Below are 8,736 nucleotides of genomic sequence, written 5' to 3'. Positions count from 1 at the left end.
AAAAGCCCTTTTCTAGTTCCAGCCTGTAACCCTTCTCCTCATGGCCATCGCAGATATGGCAAAGAACAGATCACCAGCCAAATAAAACCATCTACTGTAACTTTGAGTAGACAACAGCTTCCTCCCAGCGTTTTCTTTAAGTTAAGTCTAACATCAATGTAACGTCACAGAGAGCTCCACCATCTCTACAGTCCCTGGGTTTACACTCTCTGGTCTCTCTATCACACAGAATGGAGTTCACCCCAATATGCACAGACACACACACACACACGGCATGTACATAAATGCGCACGACTCTCTCTCCCTCTCTCTCTTTGAATAAACGCGATGAAGTTGCACTTATCGCTCACTACTGTTGGTACTCACCACGAATCTGACTGTATGAAGAAACCTGTTGCTAAGATGTTAGCCTCCTCTGCAGCTGTTTCTCCTTCTTCCTCTCTAAATCCTTCTGTTCTACGCGTTTAGTCCAGTAATCAGATTGAGATTATTCTCCGTTAGGACGCCTATTGCTTTGCACTTCAGGCAGGTTTGTTTCCACAGAGCTCCCCAGAATATCCTGCTGTGTCTGTCTTTGAAACACCTTTATTGCAAAAAGGTGTACCTTTATATACCTTTGGTATGCCTTTGACCTTTGAATCAGAGGTTTACCTTTGATCCTGTGTCAGCCCGTCACCATGGTAACAGCCCTGCCCACCTGCCTGTATCCATGGCAACCTTAATGTTTATCAACTGCCCCCAACTGCAGCTCTCTCTGTCCCCCTCCTAATAATGAGTTTCCAATGTAAAAACACCCTCTAAACAACCTCTCTTTTTGTTCAAACCGAAGCCTTCAGACATAAAATATGGACACAGTCAGAATCACAAGATGTTGCTCTACAACACAGTATATGCGATGTGGACATGTAGCAAACAGCTCCATAGCGATGAATATGGCAGATATCATGTGTAATGATGGATAAAGAAGTAGCCGAATACTATACAGCTGAAGGATGATCAATATGACAGATATAATGCTTAAAGTCTGATAAAGACTACAAACATAGCTGCTTTGTATGCTTCTTGTCAGTCACCATGGTAACAGCTCTGCCTGCCTAATTAGCCTAATTAATGTTGGAGAGAGAGGTGTGTCAGCCTCCTGTTACTCGTCTCAGGGCAGATCATGTAATTTAATGGGGGTTGCACCCTCTGAACAGCTGCTTGGTGTGTCCAAACCAAAGCACTCAGACAAAAAATGTAAAAACCGTGAGCATCACAAGTGCTTGCTCTACAAATGTCTGCAATTTCATGTTGATCCTGTAAAAGATGTGGAAATGGCGGCGAGTTAGAAAATAGGTTTGCTCTGGTCCAGTCACTTCACCGTTTATATGGGCTGTTAATGAGGAAAAGGCCGGCACTCTCCCCGAACAGCTGGCTCTACAGGCAAAACGGTTTGGTCCTCAATTTTAAGAGTGACACCGTCAGAAAGCTAAGAAGTTTTCCTTCGAACTGGTGGCAAAGTTATCCCTGTTAGATAAAAGGTGCAGACGTGACAGTAGGATAGAACCGCAGAAACTGTACAGAAGAAAATATAATAATACACAGTACATATTGAGGAGGACAGGAGCCAAGTGTACAGGAAACCCACACACACCAGGACCAGGACCTGCTGTTTGGTTCACACCACCCACTGGAACACAAACTGGGAGTCATCAGGACCCTGCAGCACAGAGCACAGACTGTAGCCACCAGCTCAGAGGGGAAGAAGAAGGAGCAACACCACATCAGGAAGGCCCTGCAGACCTGTGGCTACCTGGACTCATCAAAGCCACAAAAACAAGACCCCCCAACAACAAGAAGGACAACAACCGGCGGAGAAAGAACATCTCCATTCCATATGTGTCAGGAGTATCAGAGAGACTCCGCAGGATCTTCAACAACCATCACATCCCGGTCCATTTCAAACCCATGACAACACTGAGACAGAGACTGGTTCACCTGAAGGACCAGACTCCCAGGGAGACACACAGCATGTGATATATGCAGTCCAGTGCAGTGAGGAATGCTCTGATCTGTACATTGGAGAAACTAAACAACCACTCCACAGAAGAATGGCTCAGCACAGGAGAGCCACCTCCTCAGGACAAGACTCAGCTGTTCACCTCCACCTCAGAGACAGAGGACACTCCTTTGAGGACAACAATGTCCACATCCTAGACAGAGAGGACAGATGGTCTAAAGAGGAGTCAGGAAGCATCTATGTGAAGCTGGAAGAACCTTCCCTTAACAGAGGTGGAGGCCTCAGACATCATCTTTCTACCACATACAATGCAGTGATTCCATCCATCCCAGGAGGTCTGCACAGACTCACAGTAAGAACAAAGAGCTGTCCCCCAGTCCACCTCCGGCAGTCTCATAGTCGTTAGACACACCTGGCCCAGTCAGCCACACCATCACAGGTAACCATGGAAACATTTAGTGCTATTGTTTGTTTGTTGTATTGTTTGACCCAGACCCACCCACTGAGGTCTGTGACCACATATAAACCATGTTTCCCACCAAACAGTTAGAACTGATGAAGCTGCTTGGATGAGCAGAGAAACGTCTTCAAGAAAACTCTACAAGTCCAGACGCCTCGCTTCAACCTGCTCTACGTATGATGACCTGGATGACTGAGAAGCTTTATCAACATATAATAATACAAGTTTGCTCTGCAATCAGACTAAAGAGGGTGAAGAACAATAGTTTGATAGCCTAGCAATGGCAATCAAACTAATTAAAGTCATAAGAAGCTCAGGCTGTGTGATGTGAATGTGGAAAAGTAGCACACAGCTGAAGGACGATCAATATGACAGATACAATGCTTAAAGTCTGACAAAGACTACAAACATGGCTGCTTTGTATGCTTCCTGTGTGTCAGCCTGTCACCATGGTAACGGCCCTGCCTTCCTGTATCCATGGCAACCTGAATGTTTACTTGTATCCGCTCTCTCTGTCCCCTCCTAATGCATTTCCAATGTAAAAACACCCTCTAAAAATCAGCCATTCAACTTTCACCGTGTTCATCTCACAGAGCACGTTCAGGCTCACCTTCAGGTTTTTTTAAAAAAACGATGAAGTTGCACTTATCACTCTCTACTGTTGGTACTCACCACGAATCTGACTGTATGAAGAAACCTGTTGCTGAGATGTTAGACTCCTCTGCAGCTGTGTGTCTCCTTCTTCCTGACTGATCCTTCTGTTCTGTGTTTAGTCCAGTAATCAGCTTGAGATTATTCTCCGTTAGGACGCCTATTGCTTTCCACTTCAGGTAGGTTCGTTTCCACGGAACTCCCCAAAATATCCTGCTGTGTCTGAAACTGTTCACAAACACCTTTATTGCTCAGAGTCAAACCACAACTAAAGCTCTGAGCTGCGCTCTCACTCCTACAACGGCCTGAGTAGGACCTGCCTTTGATCCGGTTGCCATGGATTTTCAAAGGTCAAAGGTTGATCTTTGAATAACCATGACAACCTGAATGTTTACCTGTATCCGCTCTCTCTGTCCCCTCCTAATGCATTTCCAATGTAAAAACACCCTCTAAAAATCAGCCATTCAACTTTCACCGTGTTCATCTCACAGAGCACGTTCCTGCTCAACTTATAGTTTTTTTCAAAAAATTATAGTTTTTCAAATATTAAGCAGTTTCTGCATCATTTCTAACATGGGAGTCTCTGAGAGCCCTTCAACGAGGCTCATGTGCCAAATGTATCTGCTCCTACAGACTCCAGTTCAGTCTTAAAACGCTCATCACATGCTGCTCTATCAAACTTGTATTCAGAAGTTTATAATTCCGGATCGTTTCCAGGCTCTCAAAGTTGGAGTGGTGTTTGAGGTCTGCTCTGCTGTTACCATGGTGACAGGCTGACACACAGAGGCACGCACAGCTCTGAACCGCTCTGATTCTCCATCAGTTCAGATCAATCCTTCACATCAGCAGTAAAGCAGCGCTTCAGCTGCAGCACTCAGACTTTTTCTACTTATGACCCCGGTTTATACCGACGTGAACGCGCAGCGTGGAATCTCTGCTCGTACATGTCTGTTTCTCCGCCGGTAGCGATGTGAAATCAGCGAGTTTTATTCTGGTGACTGACTTCCTGTCTGCTCGATGTAGTCGGTGCAAACAGACGCAGATGTACATGTACGAGCAGAGATTCCGTTTGAAAAGTAGAGAAGCAGCTTTAATCTGACAGAACATGCGCACAGCGCCGCGCCGCGCTCTCCGTGCGGAATGAATCCGGGCCAAGAGCTTCACCTTTCTAAGTTCTTACCTGTGTTTCAGCAAATGAAGTTCAGAGCGCAGATTCTCCAGCAACTCAGAGAATCCTTCACATCAGCCTTCAGACTCTTTCTGCGTCTTCTTCTGAATAAAATCCTGAAAGTCCTGGAACTTGTCCTGAATCTGGAAACTGTCTCTCTGTAGTCAGGGGCGCCCGATAAACATTCCGGGGGACACTTCATGACATGAGGGTGACTTTCAAAGGCATCACAATTCGTGCTGTCATATTTTCAAAAGGCCACGCCCCCTTTCAAAACAATACATAAACCTCATGTAATCTTATGATATATTGTTCATGTTCAGGTTCTCAATCAATCAATCAAGATGGCGCCGGGTACGGACTCCCTGGTGTTTTGGTGCGCTCTGTTTTGTTTGTTTTTGTGCACAAACTGTGTGTCTGCATGCTCTTACACCAGAGAAGAGCTCATGAACATCAGATTTATGATACCTGTGGACTTATCACCAGTTTTTTTAGCATCTGCTGCCGATTTACTACACGTTTTAGTTAAAAAGGTGAGACGCCGGCGCAGAGGGAAGAGAGCTGGTGCGCCTCCGGAGACGTGGGACGCGCACACCGTTACCTGGGATTTTTCTCTCTAACGTCCGCTCACTTAGCAACAAAATGGACGAGCTGACACTGTTGATGGGAAGGAACAGGGACTTCTCTTCATCTTGTGTGTTGTGCTTCACGGAGACCTGGCTTTGTGAACAGATACCGGACTGCGCGCTGCAGCCGGAGGGATTCCAACTCCTCCGAGCGGATCGCCACAGGGAACTCTCCGGTAAAACCAAAGGTGGAGGTGTCTGTTTCTATATCAACAGTGGTTGGTGTACTGATGTGACTGTGATCTCCCAGCACTGCTCTCCTGCTCTGGAATACTTATTCATTCACTGTAAGCCGTTTTACTCTCCACGTGAGTTTGCTTCATTCATTCTGGCCGCTGTTTACATCTCGCCCGGTGCGGACGTGCACGAGGCTCAGCGTGCACTCGCGGATCAGATCCTGTGTTTGGAGCAAACATATCCGGACTCCTTAATTATTGTCCTTGGTGACTTTAATAAAGGAAACCTGAGCAAAGAACTCCCGAAGTACAAACAGCTGATCAAATGCCCGACCAGAGAGGAGAACACACTGGATCACTGTTAAGCTGGATCCATACTCCGCGAGACAAAGAGCGGAGAACGCGCTCCACGGGTGGTAAGAGATACAAAAAAAAGGTCTTTTCCGCACTGAGGTACCATACTCCGCGAGACGCATGTGTGCAGAACTCCTCATACGGCCCGCCCACTAAACTATAAGGAAAGACTTTACTGAGTTTTTTAACACACCACAAGGACTTGTGCCATGGCAAGAGGGCATTATACAGAGAGGGAGCCTGCAACAGCGTGAGATGTCCGGCGATGAGTTGTGAAAATGCGACATTAAAAGTAACAATAGCAAAGATTCAGTGTTTGTGCCTTTATGACCACATTTGCACATCTACTGTGTTCCAATGTGCCTGCGATACTTCAAACTGTCCGGTGATGAGCTGTGAAGATGCGACATTAAAAGTAACAATAGCAAAGATATACAGACATTGTTAACGAGCCTGTTATGCCCGGGTATGTAGGAGTATATAGAATGGTAATAACAGTCACCATCTGGTATGTGTGAATGGCTGTCTGGAGTTATTGGTGACAAATCACCCTGACTTGCCTTTCTTTCTTTCTTTTATTGCTCATCATGCAAAACCAGTATGGTCTTATCTAAATCTGTTGGATCAGTGCTGTTTATACACCTACCTATATACCTGGAGAGGCTCTTGCGCTTCTCCACTTTCATCACGCCCACAATAAATTCCGACCAATCACAGCATGGTTGCCGCACAGCCTTGAAAGACAAAGTTCGGCCCGGACCCTGTGCACAGGAGTGCGGATCAGCGGGCGGTCAGAGACAAAAAATGACGTCATTTTGTGGGCGTAACGTCTGCAGGGGGGGAAAATGTCTTTGTCTCGCGGAGTATGGATCCAGCTTTACACCACAATAAGCGAGGCATATCGCGCAGTGCCCCGTGCTGCTCTTGGACTATCTGACCACGTGATGGTCCATCTGATTCCTGCGTACAGACAGAGGCTGAAGCTCTCCAAACCTGTGGTGAGGACATCTAAAAAGTGGACCAGCCAGGCTGTGGAGGAGCTTCGCTCCTGTTTTGAGACAACGGACTGGGAGGTGTTCAGGGCTGCCACTGATAGTCTTGATGTACACAGACACTGTGACGTCATATATACAGTACTGTGAGGACAGTATTGTGCCAACACGCACCAGGGTGAGTTATAACAATGACAAACCCTGGTTCACAGCTAAACTCAGACAGCTGAGGCTAGAGAAGGAGGCCGCTTTCAGAAGTGGGGACAGAGACTGCTACAAACAGGCCAAGTACAGGTTTAGCAAGGAGGTGAGAAGTGCTAAATACTGTACTCTGAGAAAATCCAGCAGCAGTTCTCTGCTAACGACTCTGCCTCTGTGTGGAAAGGACTGAGGCAGATCACCAACTACAAGCCCAAAGCCCCTCAGCTGACGACCTGCAATTAGCCTACAGTCTGAACGAGTTCTACTGCCGCTTTGATGGACTATCAGCCAGCCCTGACACCTCTCCACACACCTCTCCACACCCCATCAACACGGACATCCACATCAAAGATACCCCATCAGAGTCCTCCTTGCCCCCCTCCTCCTCCCCCTCAGCTGCCCTCTCAATCCTGGAGGAGGATGTTAACAGGCTGTTCAGGAGACTGAACCCCCGCAAGGCTCCTGGACCTGATGGTGTGTCCCCCTCCTCCCTAAGACACTGTGCAGATGAGCTGACTCCAGTGCTCACAGACATCTTTAACACCTCTCTGGAGTCATGCCATGTGCCAGCCTGCTTCAAATCCTCCACCATTGTTCCAGTTCCCAAGAAGCCAAGGATCACTGGACTTCAGGACTACAGACCTGTGGCACTGACGTCTGTAGTCATGAAGTCCTTTGAGCGCCTGGGACTGTCCCACCTCAAGACCATCACAGCCCCCCTCCTGGACCCCCTGCAGTTCGCCTACAGAGCCAACAGATCTGTGGACGACCTGTCAACCTGGCTCTTCACTACATCCTGCAGCATCTGGACTCCCCGGGAACCTCTGCTAGGATCCTGTTTGTGGACTTCAGCTCTGCTTTCAACACAATCCGCCCAGCTCTCCTCCAAGACAAGCTGTCCCTGCTGCATGTTCCAGACTCCATCTGCCGGTGGATCACTGACCTCCTGACAGACAGGAGACAGCATGTGAGGCTGGGGACGAATGTCTCGGACACAAGGACCATCAGCACCGGTACCCCCCAAGGCTGTGTACTTTCCCCTCTGCTCTTCTCCCTGTACACCAACTGCTGCACCTCCAGCCACCAGTCTGTCAAGCTGATTAAGTTTGCTGACGACACCACCCTCATTGGACTCATCTCAGACAGGGATGAGTCTGCCTACAGGATGGAGGTGGACCGTCTGGTGTCCTGGTGTGCTGACAACAACCTGGAGCTGAATGCCCAGAAGACAGTGGAGATGACAGTAGACCTTCGGAAAGTGCCAGCTCCATCACCCCCCCTCACCCTGACAGACACCCCCATCTCCACAGTGGACTCTTTCCGCTTCCTGGGTACCACCATCACCCAGGACCTCAAGTGGGAGCTCACCATCAGCTCCCTCATCAAAAAGGCCCAGCAGAGGATGTACTTCCTGCGGCAGCTGAGGAAACTCAAGGTGCCAGCCAGGATGATGGTCCAGTTCTACACGGCCATCATTGAGTCCATCCTCACCTCCTCCATCACAGTGTGGTACGCTGGGGCCACTGCCAGGGACAGGCACAGACTGCAGCGTGCTGTGCGCTCTGCTGAGAAGGTGATCGGCTGCAGCCTGCCATCTATCGAGGACCTGTACGTCTCCAGGACTCTGAGGCGTGCAGGTCAGATCACAGCTGACCCTTCTCACCCTGGACACGGACTCTTTGAGCCACTCCCCTCAGGCAGGAGGTTACGGTCCATTCGGACCAGAACCTCACGCCACAAGAACAGCTTCTTCCCCTCTGCTGTTGGACTGTTAAACTGTAATTAATGCACTGCTCTGCACTGTCTTCAGAAGGTCACTTTAGTATAGTCACTGCACAATGACGACTATTTGCACTGTTTACTCCATCTTGCACTACTTGCACACGAGTACCGCCTCACCGATCCATGTGGTACCTGTTACATTATTACATTATTACACTGTTCCATTCGATCATATAAGGGTCTATGTTTACCATTTCATCTGCACAGTATTTTATGTTCTGTTCATTGTATGTCTGTTACGCCATGTCTGTCATGTAAATTTAGCCTTACTGTAGTTTATTTACTTAATTTTATCTTAGTTTTTATCTTATTGCATGTTAATTATTA

Source organism: Parambassis ranga, chromosome 16 (assembly GCF_900634625.1).
Source record: "Parambassis ranga chromosome 16, fParRan2.1, whole genome shotgun sequence".
Lineage (NCBI taxonomy): Eukaryota > Metazoa > Chordata > Actinopteri > Ambassidae > Parambassis > Parambassis ranga.
The sequence above is the reverse complement of the archived record's forward strand: the minus strand, read 5'-3'. Positions refer to the sequence as shown.